Source organism: Lithobates pipiens, unplaced genomic scaffold (assembly GCF_037356315.1).
Source record: "Lithobates pipiens isolate NorthernLeopardFrog02 unplaced genomic scaffold, aLitPip1_a1.2 Scaffold_25, whole genome shotgun sequence".
NCBI lineage: Eukaryota > Metazoa > Chordata > Amphibia > Anura > Ranidae > Lithobates > Lithobates pipiens.
The window spans coordinates 108,743,595-108,763,039 of record NW_027507787.1 but is presented as its reverse complement, the minus strand read 5'-3'; the positions used below and the strand labels follow the sequence as shown (position 1 = coordinate 108,763,039).

At 48.1% G+C, this 19,445-nt stretch overlaps 9 pseudogenes; all 9 read right to left on the bottom strand.

Moving 5' to 3' along the window:
- Positions 1-2,334: 2,334 nt before the first annotated feature.
- LOC143931067 (5S ribosomal RNA) lies at positions 2,335-2,453 on the bottom strand (annotated as a pseudogene).
- A 1,966-nt stretch (positions 2,454-4,419) lies between these two features.
- Positions 4,420-4,538, bottom strand: LOC143932300 (5S ribosomal RNA; annotated as a pseudogene).
- A 101-nt stretch (positions 4,539-4,639) lies between these two features.
- LOC143931102 (5S ribosomal RNA) lies at positions 4,640-4,758 on the bottom strand (annotated as a pseudogene).
- Positions 4,759-8,281: 3,523 nt separating this feature from the next.
- On the bottom strand, positions 8,282-8,400 carry LOC143931358 (5S ribosomal RNA; annotated as a pseudogene).
- A 3,344-nt stretch (positions 8,401-11,744) lies between these two features.
- Positions 11,745-11,863, bottom strand: LOC143932547 (5S ribosomal RNA; annotated as a pseudogene).
- A 512-nt stretch (positions 11,864-12,375) lies between these two features.
- Positions 12,376-12,494, bottom strand: LOC143932216 (5S ribosomal RNA; annotated as a pseudogene).
- A 321-nt stretch (positions 12,495-12,815) lies between these two features.
- On the bottom strand, positions 12,816-12,934 carry LOC143931284 (5S ribosomal RNA; annotated as a pseudogene).
- Positions 12,935-13,253: 319 nt separating this feature from the next.
- LOC143932012 (5S ribosomal RNA) lies at positions 13,254-13,372 on the bottom strand (annotated as a pseudogene).
- A 101-nt stretch (positions 13,373-13,473) lies between these two features.
- Positions 13,474-13,592, bottom strand: LOC143931120 (5S ribosomal RNA; annotated as a pseudogene).
- Between the last annotated feature and the right edge of the window lie 5,853 nt (positions 13,593-19,445).

Here is a 19,445-nt window from a genome sequence, read left to right as displayed (position 1 = left end):
CCTTCTGAATAAAATGAATACATCGATTCCGGATGTTTGTTGGAGGTGCAATTCAGATACGGGGACCATGGGACACATTTTATGGGCATGCCCGGCCTTGAGGAACTTTTGGGTGGAGGTGACCGGGATGATAAAAACTCTCAGAAATGTAGATATCGCAGACAACCCAGCAGCGTGCCTTCTACACTTGACCAAACAGCCTGTTCGAAAATACAAAAAAACCCTCACGATGCAACTCCTGAACGCCGCACGGGCCTGCATTCCCACACTGTGGAGGCAGCCTCAGCCCCCATCCAAGGTGCTGTGGTATTCCAAAGTCAATCATATTCTCCGGATGGAAGAATTGACCCCCACCCTTCACAACACTGAAGAGGCATTTAGTGTTACATGGAGGCCCTGGAGGTATTTTACTGGTACTTGAGACTACATTCGGGAGGTGAGCAGCGCCCCTGTCCCAGAAAACGACTGAACATCTAACGTTTACCTACGTAGGCCAAGTCTGCCCTGGGTGGCATTCCCCCCCTCTCCCTTTTGGTCTTTATTTTTCTTTTTTTCCCCGCCGCCATCCCCCCCCCCCTCCTCTCTCTCCGTCTTTTGCACTCTCTTCTTCCCCCGTCCTCCCTTTTCACTATGCCTTGTCTCCTTACTAGCCTTTGGGACCCAGAAGAACCCCAGGGTTCTGGACACGACCGGCTCATATTTTACTCTGGTTCACATAGGTCATGATAAGCTGGCTCGCTGTGGTCCCAGTTGTTCTCCATGATTACATTTGTCCGAACGGAGCTGCATTAGTTATACTGTACTACATATCGGAGGTGGAGTTTCTCTCTTTTCTGCATGAAACTCTAGGACTCCCCTCTGAGAACCCAGAGTTATTTGGCAGCCTATTTTTTGTTACCATGTAATTGTGACCCTGGGTCATGCTGTATGGTTGACTGTTATATTTATGTTGTTCTACTTATACTTAATAAATGAATAAAACAAAAAAAAAAACATAAGTCAATGCCAACAACTTAAAAAAAAAGCCTATGGCATCGAGAAATCCCAGGCGGTCTCCCATCCAGGTACTAACCAGGTCCCAACCCTGCTTAGGCCGCGTACACACGGGCGGACTGTTCGCCCAACTAGGTTCGTCAAACAGTTTGACAAACAGTCCATTCAAAATTTGCATGAGCGGACTGGACCACACACGACAAACGAACAGTCCGCTGAAAACTTGCGCGATGACGTGAACGGCACGTACGACGGGACGAGAGATTCGAAGTCCTATACACTGCAATGCAACCTTCGGCGTGTAAATCCTTTTTGAGCATGCGCGGAACTTAGTTTGACGAACAAGCCTACACATGAGCGGACTGTCCGCTCAAACCAAGTTTCAGCGGACAGTCTTACGGAAATTCCGAAAAACTTTGTTCGTTAGACTGTCCGCTGAAACTGTCCGCTGAAGCCCACACACGAGAGGACTGTCCGCTGAAACACTGTTCAGCGGACAAAGTTGGACGAACAGTCCGCCCGTGTGTACGCAGCCTTAGCCTCTGAGATCAAATGAGATTTGGCTCTTTCAGGCTGATGCAGCCATAGTAGATTTTTTCAGGCATGCTCAACCCTCTTGACAAACGCCAAGATGGTCACCTTGGGAAACAAACAAAAAAAACAAGTCAACGCCAACAACATAAAAAGAAGCCTACCGCACCTAGTATTTCCAGGCGGTCTCACATCCAGGTATTAACAAGCCGCGACCCTTTCTAGCCTCTGAGATCAGCGGAGATTAGGCGCTTTCAGGGTGATGTGCCCATAGGCAATCTCTTTGGGCACTCTCATCCCTCTTGAAAAATGCCAAGATAGTCACCCTGGGAAACAAGCGAAAAAAAACAGGTCAACACCAACAACATAAAAAGAAGAATACGGCACCTGGTATTCCAAGGCCGTCTCCCATTCAAGTACTAACTAGGCCCAACCCTTCTTAGCCTCTGAGATCAGAAGAGATAGGGTGCTTTCAGGGTGATGCGGCTGTAAGCGATCTCTTTAGGCACTCTCAACCCTCTTGACAAATGCCAAGATGATCACTTTGGGAAACAAGCGAAAAAAACAGGTCAACACCAACAACATAAAAATAAGCCTGTGGCATCTGGAAAACCCAGGCGGTCTCCCATCCAGGTACAAACCAGGCCCAACCCTGCTTTGCCTCTGAGACCAAACGAGATTGGGCGCTTTCAGGGTGTTGTGCTCCTAGGCAATTTCTTTGTGCACTCTCAACCCTCTTGACACATGCCAAGATGGTCACCTTGGGAAACAAGGGGGAAAAAACAGGTCAACGCCGACAACACAATGAGAAGCCTACGGCACCTGGTATTCCCAAGCTGTCTCCCATCCAGGTACTAACCAGGCCCATCGCTGCTTAGCCTCTGAGATCAGATGAGATTGGGCTCTTTCAGGGTGATTTGGCCGTAGGCACTCTCTTTGGGCACTCTGAAGCCTCTTGACAAAGGCCAAGATGGTCACCTTGGGAAACAAGCTAAAAAAAACAGGTCAAAGCCAACAACATAAAAAGAAGCCAAGAAGAAAACATATGCGTATTGGTAGGGCAATGCTATTGCGACCGAAATTGAGGGGAGGTATTGGCTTCCCGGACCCTGCTCTATATTACACAGCAACGCACATGACACCGGTGGTTGACTGGTGCCGGTGTTCTGCCATATACTGTCCGGCCGTGATATAGTGTCTGCGCGCCGTACTGCGCATGCGCAGTACGGAGACTACGAAGCTTCGGAAAATCTCCGAAGCTGAACGGCGCCTGCACGGTGAGTGGAGGTGGTAGCCCCACTATCCAAGCGGACATAGGGTTGTGAATATTAGAGGGCCCCTCGTAGGCGAGGTTCACTCGCCGCGCTTCGGGTTCGGCCTCGCTGCGCTCGGCTCTTTTATATTCTTACTCTGTGTCCACTTGGATAGTGGGGATAGAACCTGGACTCAGTGCGCAGGCGCCGTTCATGCTCGGCAATTTTCAGAATCTGTGTTGCTGTGTACTGCGCATGCGCAGTACACAGCGGACAATATGCGATGGGGGACCATATGTGATAAGACACCGGCGTGGGGAACTGAAGCTATGGGTCAAGCTAGAGCAGGAGATGGCGTGGGTTCCACTGGCTGGTCTGCCTTGGGCGGGGAGGCCATTGGAGCCCTGTGTGACTACTCACCCGTTAATTGGCCTCTCGCTCGCCGAGATGGATAGTTTTTTCACCTTTCCCACCTGACTAACTTCCCTTCTCCTATGACCCCAATTATTGGACATCCTAGATTCCCTCCGGGCCTGTCTGACCAGGCCTTTACCAGGCAAGCCCCGAAAGGGCTTCTGAGAGCAGCCCTATTTCTTGGACCCACGGGCTTGATTCCCATGGGGACCATACTGCTAGAGCAAGTACCTGTTGCAATGGATAGCTGGAGAGCTAGACAGCTAATCCATTTCCTCAGATCACTACCTAACCATTCGTTCTTCTCTAGACAATTCCACCCCTTCGAGGAACTTTGCCTGGATGATGGCCCAATTCGTGGTTCCCTCTCTAGGTCCTACCAAATCCTGACAGACGCACAATCCTCCACGGATCCACCCTTCCTAGCTAAATGGAAAAGGGACTTACAAACTACATTCTCCAAACCACAGAAGGACAGAATACTCTTTTTCGCCCATAAGTCGTCACTCTGCAGTAAATATCAGGAGATCTCATATAAGCTGATCACACGCTGGTATCGTACACCGGTGGTGTTGGCCAAAATATTCCCGGTCAATCTGACCGCTGCTGTCGCTGTGGGCAACAGGCTGGCACCATTCTCCAAATTTTTTGGGAATGCCCTAAATTACAAACATTCTGGCAGCCTGTCCTGAGACTCATCCACAAGATCGCTATTCCAAACGTTGGACAGCTGATGAGCTGGTGAGCCGAGGGCGTCTCTTGCTCCCTGGGAGGGGACCCCACCCTATCCACTCTACCCACGACACCCCCTTACCCCTTATTTTCCTTTTCTGCCATTTCCTTCCCCAATCTTCTCTTTCCCCTTCTCCCTCCTTTCAGTTCTACTATTTCCCTTCTTAACTCAAAAAAGGGAAAAGAAAATGGTATGTTCCGACCCCATTTGACTACTACACAATACTCTTCCCCTATCTATGGATATCTAAACTCTTCGAGGGTAGCAGGGCTAGTGTCAATAATATTTTAAGTGGTAGAGGATCCCAACGAGATGGAGCTTTAATCTCATCTTCATATGACCGCAAAGCTGTACACGTGCTATTCTCCTTGAATTTCTTACCATTGGCTCTGATATCCATGCAATATTATCGTTTGTTTGTAACTATTTGTATCACACATTCTGTGAAGTTGCCTTTGCATTGTATGTCGCATACTACTAAATAAATAAAAAAGAAGCCTATGGCACCTGGTATTCCCAGGCGGTCTCCCATCCAGGTACTAACCAGGCCCGACACTGTTTAGCATTCAAGATCAGACGAGATTGGGCGCTTTCAGGGTGATGGGGCCGTAGGTGATCTCTTCGGGCACTCTCAACCCTCTTGACAAACGCCAAGATGGTCACCTAGGGAAACAAGTGAAAAAAAAAACAGGTCAAGGCCAACAACATAAAAAGAAGCCTACAGCACCTAGTATTCCCAGGTGGTCTCCAATCCAGGTACTAGCAAGGCCCAACCCTGTTTAGCTTCTGAGATCAGAGGAGATCGGGTGCTTTCAGGGTTATGTGCCCATAGGCAATCTCTTTGGGCATTCTCAACCCTCTTGACAAATGCCAAGATAGTCACCTTGAGATACAAGCGAAAAAAAACAGGTCAATGTCAACAACATAAAAAGAAGAATACGGCACCTAGTATTCCAACGCCATCTCCCATCCAGGTACTAACTAGGCCCAACCCTTCTTAGCCTCAGAGAAGAGAAGAGATAGGGCTCTTTCAGGGTGATGCTGCTGTAAGCGATCTCTTTGGGCACTCTCAACCCTCTTGACAAATGCCAAGATGGTCACCTTGGGAAACAAGCAAAAAAAAAAAAACGAATCAACGCCAACAACATAAAAAGAAGCCTACAGGTACTAACCAGGCCCGACTCTTCTTAGCCTCCAAGATCAGACGAGATTGGGTGCTTTCAGAGTGATGTGGCCATAGGCAATCTCTTCAGGCACTCTCAACCCGCTTTACTCCACGCCGTCGGCAGCGGTACGGGTGAACAAGTGGTGCTCGGACTCTTTCCCCATCACTAATGGGACGAGGCAGGGGTGCCCTCTGTCTCCCCTCATTTTTATTCTGACACTGGAACCACTTATGTGTCACGTTCGGAATGACCCGAATATTACTGGCATATCCAAACCCTCGGCACACCACACCACAAAATTGCGGCGTAGGCTGACGATCTAATTTTTTCCGTCTCCAATCCACACATTTTGCGTCCCAATATACTTGCGTCTCTCCAGCGATACGGCAGCCTATCAAACTATAAAATCAATTGCGCCAAGTCAGCTGTATTGAATATATCGGTCCCGGGTGGTGAGGCCAATAGGCTCCGCTCCGCTTTTCCATCTACTGGGCTGAAAAATCGATATGTTACCTGGGCGTTGACATCGCAGCGGATTTAGCGCAATTGTACCCGCTTAATTTTGTCCCTTTCCTGGATAGACTGAAATCTGATTTGGGAAACTGGCATGCTTTAACACTGACCTGGTTCGGGCGCTGTAATGCATTCAAAATGACGGCCCTCCCGCGGATCTTACACATGTTCCAGACATTACCAATCCGGTTACCCCCAATTTTTTTCAGACAACTGCAGGTGCTGCTCCGGGACTTTATTTGGGCACGCAAACCGCCCAGAGCCCGTTTGCAATTGCTTGCCAGACCAAAGGACAAGGGGGGTCTGGGTCTCTCAGATCTCAGACAATACTACAGAGTGACTCTGCTAGCCAAAGTCGTTGATTGGCATTGTAATGGCCCACACAAGCAGTGGGTGGAGATGGAGATTGAGGATGGATCCATTCCCCTATTGACCTCCCCGTGGCTCCTGTCCTCCCTACCAAAAGACCTCAGAGGTCACCCCGTAGTGGGAGCTACGTTGGCTGTTGTGCGGAGGTTGTTCCGCTGCACACACATTGCTCCCCTGCCATCACCAATGACTCCGGTTATAGGTAATCCAGACTTCCCACCGGGATTTACCAGCAAGAAACTGCGACAGTTGACAGTGGTGGGGAAACAGCGACTGGGAGAGGTGTCGCCCTCGGGAGGGCTCCCGACCACGCAAACTGTCGCCGAGCTTTCTGACCCTCCGCTTGACTTGTTTAGTGCTTATCAACTTCGTCACTTTCTTCTGGCCATACAAAGGGCCCCCTACACTCCTAGAGACCTGACACCCTATGAATCCATCTGTCACAAAAGGGAACCTGTGCGACACACCCTCTCCCTCCTGTACAACCTATTGAGTAGTCAGGAGGAGGAGTCGACCCCCACCATTTATCCACAAATGGGAGAGGGACTTAGGCATCACATTTACCCCACAACAGATAGGGAAGATCCTGACCTTAGTACATAAAGCTTCCATCGCAAACCAATATCAAGAATCAGGATACAAGATAGTCTCACGCTGGTATAGAGTCCCATAACTTCTGAATAAAATGGATAGATCGATCCCGGATGTTTGTTGGAGGGGAAATTCAGATACGGGGATCATGGGACGCCTTTTCTGGGCATGCCCGGCCTTGAGGAACTTTTGGGTTCCCAGCAGCGTGCCTTCTACACTTGACCGAACAGCCTGTTCGAAAATACAAAAAAACCCTCACGATGCAACTCCTGAATGCCGCCCGGGCCTGCATTCCCGCACTGTGGAGGCAGCCTCAGCCCCCATCCAAGGTGCTGTGGTATTCCAAAATCAATCATATTCTCCGGATGGAAGAATTGACCGCCACCCTTCACAACACTGAAGAGGCATTTAGTGTTACATGGAGGCCCTGCAGGTATTTTACTGGTACTCGAGACTACGTTCGGGAGGTGAGCAGTGCCTCTGTCCCAGAAAACGACTGAACATCTAATGTTTACCTACGTAGGCCATGTCTGCCCTGGGTGGCATTCCCCCCTCCCTTTTTGTCTTTATTTCTCTTTTTTTTCCCGCCGCCATCCCCCCACCTCCTCTCTCTCCGTCTTTGCACTCTCTTCTTCCCCCGTCCTCCCTTTTGACTATGCCTTGTCTTCTTACTAGCCTTCGGGACCCAGAAGAACCCCAGGGTTCTGGACATGACCGGCTCATATTTTACTCTGGTTCACGTAGGTCATGATAAGCTGGCTCGCTGTGGTCCCAGTTGTTCTCCATGATTACATTTGTCTGAACGGAGCTGCACTACTCCGTTACTCAGTACTTCTGTACTACATGTCGGAGGTGGGGTTTCTCTCTTTTCTGCATGAAACTGTAGGACTCCCCTCTGAGAACCCAGAGTTATTTGGCTGCCTATTTTTTGTTACAATGTAATTGTGACCCTGGGTCATGCTGTATGGTTGACTGTTATATTTATGTTGTTCTACTTAATAAAAGAATAATTAAAAAAAAAATAAGTCAATGCCAACAACTTAAAACTAAAGCCTATGGCATCGAGAAATCCCAGGCGGTCTCCCATCCAGGTACTAACCAGGTCCCAACCCTGCTTAGCCTCTGAGATCAAATGCACGCTCAACCCTCTTGACAAACGCCAAGATGGTCATCTTGGGAAACAGACAAAAAAAACAAGTCAACGCCAACAACATAAAAAGAAGCCTGCGGCATTTGGAAAACCCAGGCGGTCTCCCATCCAGGTACAAACCAGGACCAACCCTGCTTAGCCTCTGAGACCAAACGAGATTGGGCGCTTTCAGGGTGTTGTGCCCGTAGGCAATTTCTTTGTGCACTCTCAACCCTCTTGACAAATGCCAAGATGGTCACCTTGGGAAACAAGGGAAAAAAAACAGGTCAAAGCCAACAACATAAAAAGAATCCTACGGCATCCGGTATTCCCAGGCGATCTCCCAATCAAGACACTAACCAGGCCAGATCCTTCTATGTCACCTGGTCTTCCCAGGCAGTCTCCCATCCAGGTACTAACCAGGCCTGACGCTGCTAAGCCTATGAAATCAGACGAGATCGGGCGCTTTCAGGGTGATGTGGCCGTAAGCGTTCTCTTCAAGACACGCCCAACCCTCTTGACAAACGCCAAGATGGTCGCCTTGAGAAACAAGCGAAATAAACAGTTCAAAGCCAACAACATAAAAAGAAGCCTATGGCACCTGGTATTTCCAGGCGGTCTCCCATCCAGGTACTAACCAGGCCCGACACTGTTTAGCCTCTGAGATCAGATGAGATTGGGCGCTTTCAGGGTGATGGGGCCGTAGGTGATCTCTTTGGGCACTCTCAACCCTCTTGTTAAATGCCAAGATGGTCACCTTGGTAAACAAGCAAAATAAACAGGTAAACGCCAACAACATAAAAAGAAGCCTACTTCTGTTTAAAACTGTTTGCCTGCCGCCCACCGCCCCCCCATTACAGGGAGGCAGCCGGCGCCCGGCAACGCGCCCAATCCTGGGCTATTACCCAATACGGGTAGTCCTACGTGGGGAACGTAACTGGACATGGACAACCCGGAAAACCCCGCCCCTCACTTTCTCCCCACGCTTTCTTATTAGTTACTTGGTACAACATTGTTTGTCTGCTGCAACTAGGGACCTTGCAGTCTAGCATCCGCAGTCCCACTTGTGGGAAGTTGGATGCTCTTTGTGTTACGCTGGTAGGCTTAGAACATACTCGGTTATCTTTTTTTTTTGTTTGTGAGCTGTGAAGAGCTTTTATGTCATTGACCGTGTACCATAACCTCTGCAATCCCTGTCCTATTTTGCACTTGATGATATATGTGCCAAGCTTTCTGTTATTATCTCTTTGATACCTGTCTTTTCTTTTCATTTAATAAACATATATTAAACAAAAAAAAAAAAAAGTCCACTGAAGCCCACACACGAGCGGATTGTCCGCTGAAATGTGTTTCGACGGACTAAGTACGCCATACAGTCTGCTCGTGTGTACGCGGCATACGGCATCCAGTATTCCCAGACGATCTCCCAATCAAGACACTAACCGGACCAGATCCTTCTATGGCACCTGGTCTTCCCAGGCAGTCTCCCATCCAGGTACTAACCAGGCCTGACGCTGCTTAGCCTCTGAATTCAGACAAGATCGGGTGCTTTCAGGTTGATGTGGCCGTAAGCGTTCTCTTCAAGGCACGCCCAACCCTCTTGACAAACGCCAAGATGGTCACCTTGAGAAACAAGCAAAAAAAACAGGTCAAAGCCAACAACATAAAAAGAAGCCTATGGGCTTACAGCGGACCTTAAAAGATGGGACCCACTAGCTCTGTCATGGTTCGGACGCTGTAATGTGTTGAAGATGAACGTGATGCCACGACTTCTGTATCTACTACAAGCCTTACCTATCAAAATACCCCAGACTTTCTTTCATGCGGTTCGCTCAATCTTTATCAAGTTCCTCTGGCGCAGAAAACATATGCGTATTGGTAGGGCAATGCTATTGCGACCGAAATTGCGGGGAGGTATTGGCTTCCCGAACCCTGCTCTATATTACACAACGATGCACATGACACCGGGGGTTGACTGGTGCCGGTGTTCTGCCATATACTGTCCGGCCATGATATAGTGTCCACGCCGTACTGCGCATGCGCAGTACGGAGCAGACGAAGCTTCGGAAAATCTCCGAAGCTGAACGGCGCCTGCGCGGTGAGTGGAGGTGGTAGCCCCACCATCCAAGCGGACATAGGGTTGTGAATATTAGAGGGCCCCTCGCAGGCGAGCTTCGCTCGCCACACTTCGGGCTCGGCCTCGCTGCGCTCGGCTCTTTTATATTCTTACTCTATGTCCACTTGGATAGTGGGGATAGAACCTGGACTCAGTGCGCAGGCGCCGTTCATGCTCGGCAATTTTCGGAATCTGTGTTGCTGTGTACTGCGCATGCGCAGTACACAGCGGACACTATCCGATGGGGGACCATATGTGATAAGACACCGGCATAGGGAACTGAAGCTATGGGTCAAGCTAGAGCAGGAGATGGCGCGGGTTCCACTGGCTGGTCTGCCTTGGGCGGGGAGGCCATTGGAGCCCTGTGTGACTACTCACCCGTTAATTGGCCCCTCGCTCGCCGAGATGGATAGTTTTTTTCACCTTTCCCACCTGACTAACTTCCCTTCTCCTATGACCCCAATTATTGGACATCCTAGATTCCCTCCGGGCCTGTCTGACCAGGCCTTTACCAGGCAAGCCCCGAAAGGGCTTCTGAGAGCAGCCCTATTTCTTGGACCCACGGGCTTGATTCCCATGGGGACCATACTGCTAGAGCAAGTACCTGTTGCATTGGATAGCTGGAGAGCTAGACAGCTAATCCATTTCCTCGGATCACTACCTAACCATTCGTTCTTCTCTAGACAATTCCACCCCTTTGAGGAACTTTGCCTGGATGATGGCCCAATTCGTGGTTCCCTCTCTAGGTCCTACCAAATCCTGACAGACGCACAATCCTCCACGGATCCACCCTTCCTAGCTAAATGGAAAAGGGACTTACAAACTACATTCTCCAAACCACAGAAGGACAGAATACTCTTTTTCGCCCATAAGTCGTCACTCTGCAGTAAATATCAGGAGATCTCATATAAGCTGATCACACGCTGGTATCGTACACCGGTGGTGTTGGCCAAAATATTCCCCGGTCAATCTGACCGCTGCTGTCGCTGTGGGCAACAGGCTGGCACCATTCTCCACATTTTCTGGAAATGCCCTAAATTACAAACATTCTGGCAGCCTGTCCTGAGACTCATCCACAAGTTCACAGAGATTTCCTTAGCCAATGATCCCGCAGCAGTTCTTCTCACTCTAACTCCTATGTCGAGAAAGCGTTATCATAAGTCCTTACTTAAACATCTCCTCAATGCAGCTAGGGCCTGCATCCCAAGTCAGTGGAAAGAGCAATCTGCTCCAATGGTGACCCAGTGGTTCGCAAGGGTAAATGATATTGAACGAATGGAAGACCTGACTGCCACAATGAGGGATAAAACGGAGGAGCATGGGAACAGATGGTTCTACTGGACCCAGTTTCGCTTTTCGGAAGAATACCTCCGCGAGACATAGTAAGCTCATGGTGATCATTGGAGATCGCTGTTCCAAACGTTGGACAGCTGATGATCTGGTGAGCCGAGGGCGTCTCTTGCTCCCTGGGAGGGGACCCCATCCTATCCACTCTACCCACGACACCCCCTTACCCCTTCTTTTCCTTTTCTGCCATTTCCTTCCCCAATCTTCTCTTTCCCCTTCTCCCTCTTTTCAGTTCTACTATTTCCCTTCTTAACTCAAAAAAGGGAAAAGAAAATGGTAGGTTCCGACCCCATTTGACTACTACACAATACTCTTCCCCTATCTATGGATATCTAAACTCTTCGAGGGTAGCAGGGCTAGTATCAATAATATTTTAAGTAGTAGAGGATCCCAACAAGATGGAGCTTTAATCTCATCTTGATATGACCGCAAAGCTGTACACGTGCTATTCTCCTCTGACTTCTTACCATTGGCTCTGATATCCATGCAATATGATCGTTTGTTTGTAACTATTTGTATCACACATTCTGTGAAGTTGCCTTTGCATTGTATGTCGCATACTACTAAATAAAAAAAAAAAAAAAAAAGAAGCCTATGGCACCTGGTATTCCCAGGCGGTCTCCCATCCAGGTACTAACCAGGCCTGACACTGTTTAGCATCCGAGATCAGACGAGATTGGGCGCTTTCAGGGTGATGGGGCCATAGGTGATCTCTTCGGGCACTCTCAACCCTCTTGACAAACGCCAAGATGGTCACCTTGGGAAACAAGTGAAAAAAAAACAGGTCAAGGCCAACAACATAAAAAGAAGCCTTTAGCACCTAGTATTCCCTGGTGGTCTCCAATCCAGGTACTAGCAAGGCCCAACCCTGTTTAGCTTCTGAGATCAGAGGAGATAGGGTGCTTTCAGGGTTATGTGCCCATAGGCAATCTCTTTGGGCATTCTCAACCCTCTTGACAAATGCCAAGATAGGTCAATGTCAACAACATAAAAAGAAGAATACGGCACCTAGTATTCCAACGCCATCTCCCATCCAGGTACTAACTAGGCCCAACCCTTCTTAGCCTCAGAGAAGAGAAGAGATAGGGCTCTTTCAGGGTGATGCTGCTATAAGCGATCTCTTTGGGCACTCTCAACCCTCTTGACAAATGCTAAGATGGTCACCTTGGGAAACAAGCAAAAAAAAAAAAAAACGAATCAACGCCAACAACATAAAAAGAAGCCTACAATAACTGGTATTCCCTGGTGGTCTCCCATCCAGGTACTAACCAGGCCCGACTCTTCTTAGCCTCCAAGATCAGATGAGATTGGGTGCTTTCAGAGTGATGTGGCCATAGGCAATCTCTTCAGGCACTCTCAACCCTCTTGACAAACACCAAGATGGTCACTTTGGGAAACAAGCGGAAAAAAAACAGGTCAACGCCAACAACATAAAAAGAAGTCTACGACACCTGGTATTCCCAGGCGGTCTCCCATCCAGGCACTAACAAGGCCCGACTCTTCTTAGCCTCCAACATCAAACGAGATCGGGTGCTTTCAGGGTGATGTGCCCGTAGGCAATCTCTTCAGGCACTTTCAACCCTCTTGACAAACGCCAAGATGGTCACCTTGGGAAACAAGTGAAAAAAAAAAACAGGTCAAGGCCAACAACATAAAAGGAAGCCTACAGCACCTAGTATTCCCAGGTGGTCTCCAATCCAGGTACTAGCAAGGCCCAACCCTGTTTAGCTTCTGAGATCAGAGGAGATCGGGCGCTTTCAGGGTTATGTGCCCATAGGCAATCTCTTTGGGCATTGTCAACCCTCTTGAAAAAAGCCAAGATAGTCACCTTGAGATACAAGCGAAAAAAAACAGGTCAATGTCAACAACATAAAAAGAAGAATACGGCACCTGGTATTCCAACGCCATCTCCCATCCAGGTACTAACTAGGCCCAACCCTTCTTAGCCTCAGAGAAGAGAAGAGATAGGGTTCATGCAGGGTGATGCTGCTATAAGCGATCTCTTTGGGCACTCTCAACCTTCTTGACAAATGCCAAGATGGTCACCTTGGGAAACAAGCAAAAAAAAAAACGAATCAACGCCAACAACATAAAAAGAAGCCTACAATAACTGGTATTCCCAGGTGGTCTCCCATCCAGGTACTAACCAGGCCCGACTCTTCTTAGCCTCCAAGATCAGACGAGATTGGGTGCTTTCAGAGTGATGTGGCCATAGGCAATCTCTTCAGGCACTCTCAACCCTCTTGACAAACACCAAGATGGTCACTTTGGGAAACAAGCGAAAAAAAAAACAGGTCAACGCCAACAACATTAAAAGAAGTCTACGACACCTGGTATTCCCAGGCGGTCTCCCATCCAGGTACTAACAAGGCCCGACTCTTCTTAGCCTCCAAGATCAAACGAGATCGGGTGCTTTCAGGGTGATGTGCCCGTAGGCTATCTCTTCAGGCACTTTCAACCCTCTTGACAAACGCCAAGATGGTCACCTTGGGAAACAAGCAAAAAAAATAAAAATAAGTCGGAAGCTAGAGACAATACGGCCCGAGTCCTCAATTTAATCCATGCGGCGCATGTACAGGGAAGGCCCTTGCTTATGTTGTCAACGGACGCGGAGAAGGCCTTTGACAGGGTGGCCTGGCACTTTATGTAGGCCACCCTGGAACATATAGGTCTTGGCTCCAACATGATGAGCTGGGTAATGTCGCTTTACTCCACGCCGTCGGCAGCGGTACGGGTGAACGAGTGGTGCTCGGACTCTTTCCCCATCACTAATGGGACGAGGCAGGGGTGCCGTCTGTCTCCCCTAATTTTTATTCTGACACTGGAACCACTTATGTGTCATGTTCGGAATGACCCGAATGTTACTGGCATATCCAAACCCTCGGCACACCACAAAATTGCGGCGTACACTGACGATCTATTTTTTTTCCGTCTCCAATCCACACATTTTGCTTCCCAATATACTTGCGTCTCTACAGCGATACGGCAGCCTATCAAACTATAAAATCAATTGCGCCAAGTCGGCTGTATTGAATATATCGGTCCCGGATGGTGAGGCCAAGAGGCTCCGCTCCGCTTTTAGATTCTACTGGGCTGAAAAATCTATATGTTACCTGGGCATTGACATCGCAGCGGATTTAGCGCAATTGTACCCGCTTAATTTTGTCCCTCTCCTGGATAGACTGAAATCTGATTTGGGAAACTGGCATGCTTTAACACTGACCTGGTTCGGGCGATGTAATGCATTCAAAATGACAGCCCTCCCGCGGATCTTATACATGTTCCAGACATTACCGATCCGGTTACCCCCAACTTTTTTCAGACAACTGCAGGTGCTGCTCCGGGACTTTATTTGGGCGTGCAAACCGCCCAGAGCCCGTTTGCAATAGCTTGCCAGACCAAAGGACTAGGGGGGTCTGGGTCTCCCAGATCTCAGACAATACTACAGAGTGACTCTGCTAGCGAGAGTCGTTGATTGGCATTGTAATGGCCCACACAAGCAGTGGGTGGAGATGGAGATTGAGGATGGATCCATTCCCCTATTGACCTCCCCGTGGCTCCTGTCCTCCCTACCAAAAGACCTCAGAGGTCACCCCGTAGTGGGAGCTACGTTGGCTGTTGTGCGGAGGTTGTTCCGCTGCACACACATTGCTCCCCTGCCATCACCAATGACTCCGGTTATAGGTAATCCAGACTTCCCACCGGGATTTACCAACAAGAAACTGCGACATTTGACAGTGGTGGGGAAACAGCGTCTGGGAGAGGTTTGGCCCTCGGGAGGGCTCCCGACCACGCAAACTGTCGCCGAGCTTTCTGACCCTCCGCTTGACTTGTTTAGTACCTATCAACTTCGTCACTTTCTTCTGGCCATACAAAGGGCCCCCTACACTCCTAGAGACCTGACACCCTATGAATCCATCTGTCACAAAAAGGGAACCTGTGCGACACACCCTCTCCCTCCTGTACAACCTACCCCCCACCATTTATCCACAAATGGGAGAGGGACTTAGGCATCACATTTACCCCACAACAGATAGGGAAGATCCTGACCTTAGTACATAAAGCTTCCATCGCAAACCAATATCAAGAATCAGGATACAAGATAGTCTCACGCTGGTATAGAGTCCCATACCTTCTGAATACAATGGATAGATCGATCCCGGATGTTTGTTGGAGGTGAAATTCAGATACAGGGACCATGGGACACCTTTTCTGGGCATGCCCGGCCTTGAGGAACTTTTGGGTTCCCAGCAGCGTGCCTTCTACACTTGACCGAACAGCCTGTTCGAAAATACAAAAAAACCCTCACAATGCAACTCCTGAATGCCGCCCGGGCCTGCATTCCCGCACTGTGGAGGCAGCCTCAGCCCCCATCCAAGGTGCTGTGGTATTCCAAAGTCAATCATATTCTCCAGATGGAAGAATTGACCGCCACCCTTCACAACACTGAAGAGGCTGTTAGTGTTACATGGAGGCCCTGGAGGTATTTTACTGGTACTCGAGACTACATTCGGGAGGTGAGCAGTGCCTCTGTCCCAGAAAACGACTGAAAATCTAACGTTTACCTACGTAGGCCATGTCTGCCCTGGGTGGCATTCCCTTCCTCCCTTTTTGTCTTTATTTTTCTTTTTTTCCCTGCCGCATTCCCCCCACCTCCTTTCTCTCCGTCTTTGCACTCTCTTCTTCCCCCGTCCTCCCTTTTGACTATGCCTTGTCTCCTTACTAGCCTTCGGGACCCAGAAGAACCCCAGGGTTCTGGACATGCCCGGCTCATATTTTACTCTGGTTCACGTAGGTCATGATAAGCTGGCTCGCTGTGGTCCCAGTTGTTCTCCATGATTACATTTGTCCGAACGGAGCTGCACTAGTTATACTGTACTACATGTCGGAGGTGGGGTTTCTCTCTTTTCTGCATGAAACTGTAGGACTCCCCTCTGAGAACCCAGAGTTATTTGGCTGCCTATTTTTTGTTACCATGTAATGGTGACCCTGGGTCATGCTGTATGGTTGACTGTTATATTTATGTTGTTTTACTTAATAAAAGAATAATAAAAATAAAAAAAAATAAGTCAATGCCAACAACTTAAAACTAAAGCCTATGGCATCGAGAAATCCCAGGCGGTCTCCCATCCAGGTACTAACCATGTCCCAACCCTGCTTAGCCTCTGAGATCAAATGCACGCTCAACCCTCTTGACAAACGCCAAGATGGTCACCTTGGTAAACAAGCGAAAATAAACAGGTAAACGCCAACAACATAAAAAGAAGCCTACGGCGCCTGGTATTCACAGATGGTCTCCCATACAGGTATTAACCAGGCCGTACACTGCTAGGCCTCCGAGATCAGATGAGATTGTGCGCTTTCAGGGTGATGTGGCCATAGGTGTTCTATTTAGACACTCTCAACCCTCTTGACAAATAGCAAGATGGTTATCTTGGGAAACAAGTGAAAAAAAACAGGTCAACGCCAACAACATAGACCCTGGCGGTCTCCCATCTGACCCAGACCCTGCTTAGCCTCTGAGATCGGGCGCTTTCAGGGTGATGTGACCTCAGGCGAACGCTTTGGGACATACTCAAAACTCTTGACTGATGCTAAAATGGTCACCTTGGGAAACAAGCGAAAGAAAAACAGGTCAAAGCCAACAATATAAAAAGATTCCTACGGCACCTTTAATTAGGTACTATCCAGGCCGGACCCTGCTTAGCCTCTGAGATCAGATGAGATCGGGCGCTTTCAGGGGGATGTGGTCATAGGAGATTTCTTTGGGCTCTCCCAGCCCTCTTGACAAATGCCAAGATGATCACCTTGGGAAACAAGTGGAAAAAAAAAACCATGTCAACGCCAACAACATAAAAAGAATCCTACGACACCTGGTATTCCCAGTTGGTCTCCCACCCAGTTACTAATCAGGCCGGACAATGCTTAGCCTCCGAGATCAGACAAGATCAGGCACTTTCAAGGTGATGGGGCCATAGGCGATCTCTTTGGGCACTCTCAACCATCTTGACAAACGCCAACATGGTCATCCTGGGAAACAAGTGAAAAAAACCAAGTCATTGCCAACAGTTTCCTTGCCTGAAATAGGCATCTCAGAACTGCCAACTAATCCCAGGAGACAATACTTCGCCTCCATCCTGGTGGAGGTTCCAAACACCCGATCAATGGTTCCTGTCACCTCTGTCCAGTAGCGGATCAACTTCGGGCATCTCCAAAACATGTGCATCATGTCTCCCACCATGTTCCCGCACCGGGGGCAACTTGCGTCCGGCCGTTCGGCCAAACTGAAAAAGTTTACGAGGAGCATAATAGGTTCTATATAATAAGATCAGATGTGACATCCTCTGTGACGAGAGCCATAATTCACCACAGGCAGGATTCCTGTGGCCAAGTATAGCTCACCCGGCCTTGTATAGTGTGTTGCGGTGGTCAGAGAAAGAGGACGATAGGCAGGGACAGTGTCTTTACTGCTTGGGAACCTAGCACTGTTACAGTGGGTGTTAGTGCCTCCTGCACAGTACACACCTGAAGCTACCCTTTATTACTGGTGTTCAATTTCTGCAATACATGCATCTGCAGTGCAAAAGTTAGAGTGGGTGTTGTGTGCCTCCTGCACAGTATACACCTTATTGCTGGTGTTCTGTTTCTGTAATACAGGAACCTAGCACTGTTACAGTGCTAGGGTGTACAGAGAAGCTGGTATATATAGAAGACTACAGCATACAGAAGAAAGGCTAGTGAATACAGAATACAAACTCGTGTATGTAGATAGGCTTGAGTATACAGAGATGCTAGAGTAAACAGTGAGACTGGGGTACACAGAGAGGCTAGTTTAAAGAGAGGCTAGTATATACAAAGATGTTAGTGTATATAGAGAGGTTAGTGTATAGAGAGAGTCGAGTGTATACAGAAAGGACAGTGCATATAGAGAAGCTAGTGTATACAGAAGACAGGCTTGGGTATACATCAAAGATGACAGTGTATACAGAAAACTGGGTAGTGCATGCAGAGAGTCTAGTGGGTACAGAAGACAGGCTGGTGTATTCTAGCTAGTATTTACAGTCTAGTGTATACAGAAGACAGACTGTGGTATACAGAGAGTTTAGTGTATTCAGAGAGTCTAGTGTATACAGTCGGCGAGTGTATGCATAAGACTGGCTAGTTTACACAGTGTTTACAGAGATGCAAGGGTGTACAGAGAAGCTGGTATATATAGAAGACTACAGCATACAGAAGAAAGGCTAGTGAATACAGAATACAGACTCGTGTATGTAGATAGGCTTGAGTATACAGAGATGCTAGAGTAAACAGTGAGGCTGGGGTACACAGAGAGGCTAATTTAAAGAGAGGCTAGTATATACAAAGATGTTAGTGTATATAGAGAGGTTAATGTATAGAGAGGGTCGAGAGTATACAGAAAGGACAGTGCATATAGAGAAACTAGTGTATACAGAAGACAGGCTTGGGTATACATCAAAGATGACAGTGTATACAGAAGACTGGGTAGTGCATACAGAGAGTCTAGTGGGTAAAGAAGACAGGCTGGTGTATTCTAGCTAGTTTTTACAGTCTAGTGTATACAGAAGACAGGCTGTGGTATACAGAGGGTTTAGTGTATTCAGAGAGTCTAGTGTATACAGTCGGTGAGTGTATACATAATACTGGCTAGTTCAGAAAGTTTTTACAGAGATGCAAGGTTGTACAGAGAAGCTAGTATATATAGAAGACAGAAGAAAGGCTAGTGAATACAGAATACAGACTCGTGTATGCAGATAGGCTTGAGTATACAGCGATGCTAGAGTAAACAATGAGGCTGGGGTACACAGAGAGGCTAGTTTAAAGAGAAGCTAGTATATACAAAGATGTTAGTGTATATAGAGAGGTTAGTGTATAGAGAGAGTCGAGTGTATACAGATAGGACAGTGCATATAGAGAAACTAGTGTATACAGAAGACAGGCTTGGGTATACATCAAAGATGACAGTGTATACAGAAGACTGGGTAGTGCATACAGAGAGTCTAGTGGGTAAAGAAGACAGGCTGGTGTATTCTAGCTAGTTTTTAGAGGCTAGTGTATACAGAAGACAGGCTGTGGTATACAGAGGGTTTAGTGTATTCAGAGAGTCTAGTGTATACAGTCGGTGAGTGTATACATAATACTGGCTAGTTCAGACAGTTTTTACAGAGATGCAAGGTTGTACAGAGAAGCTAGTATATATAGAAGACAGAAGAAAGGCTAGTGAATACAGAATACAGACTCGTGTATGCAGATAGGCTTGAGTATACAGCGA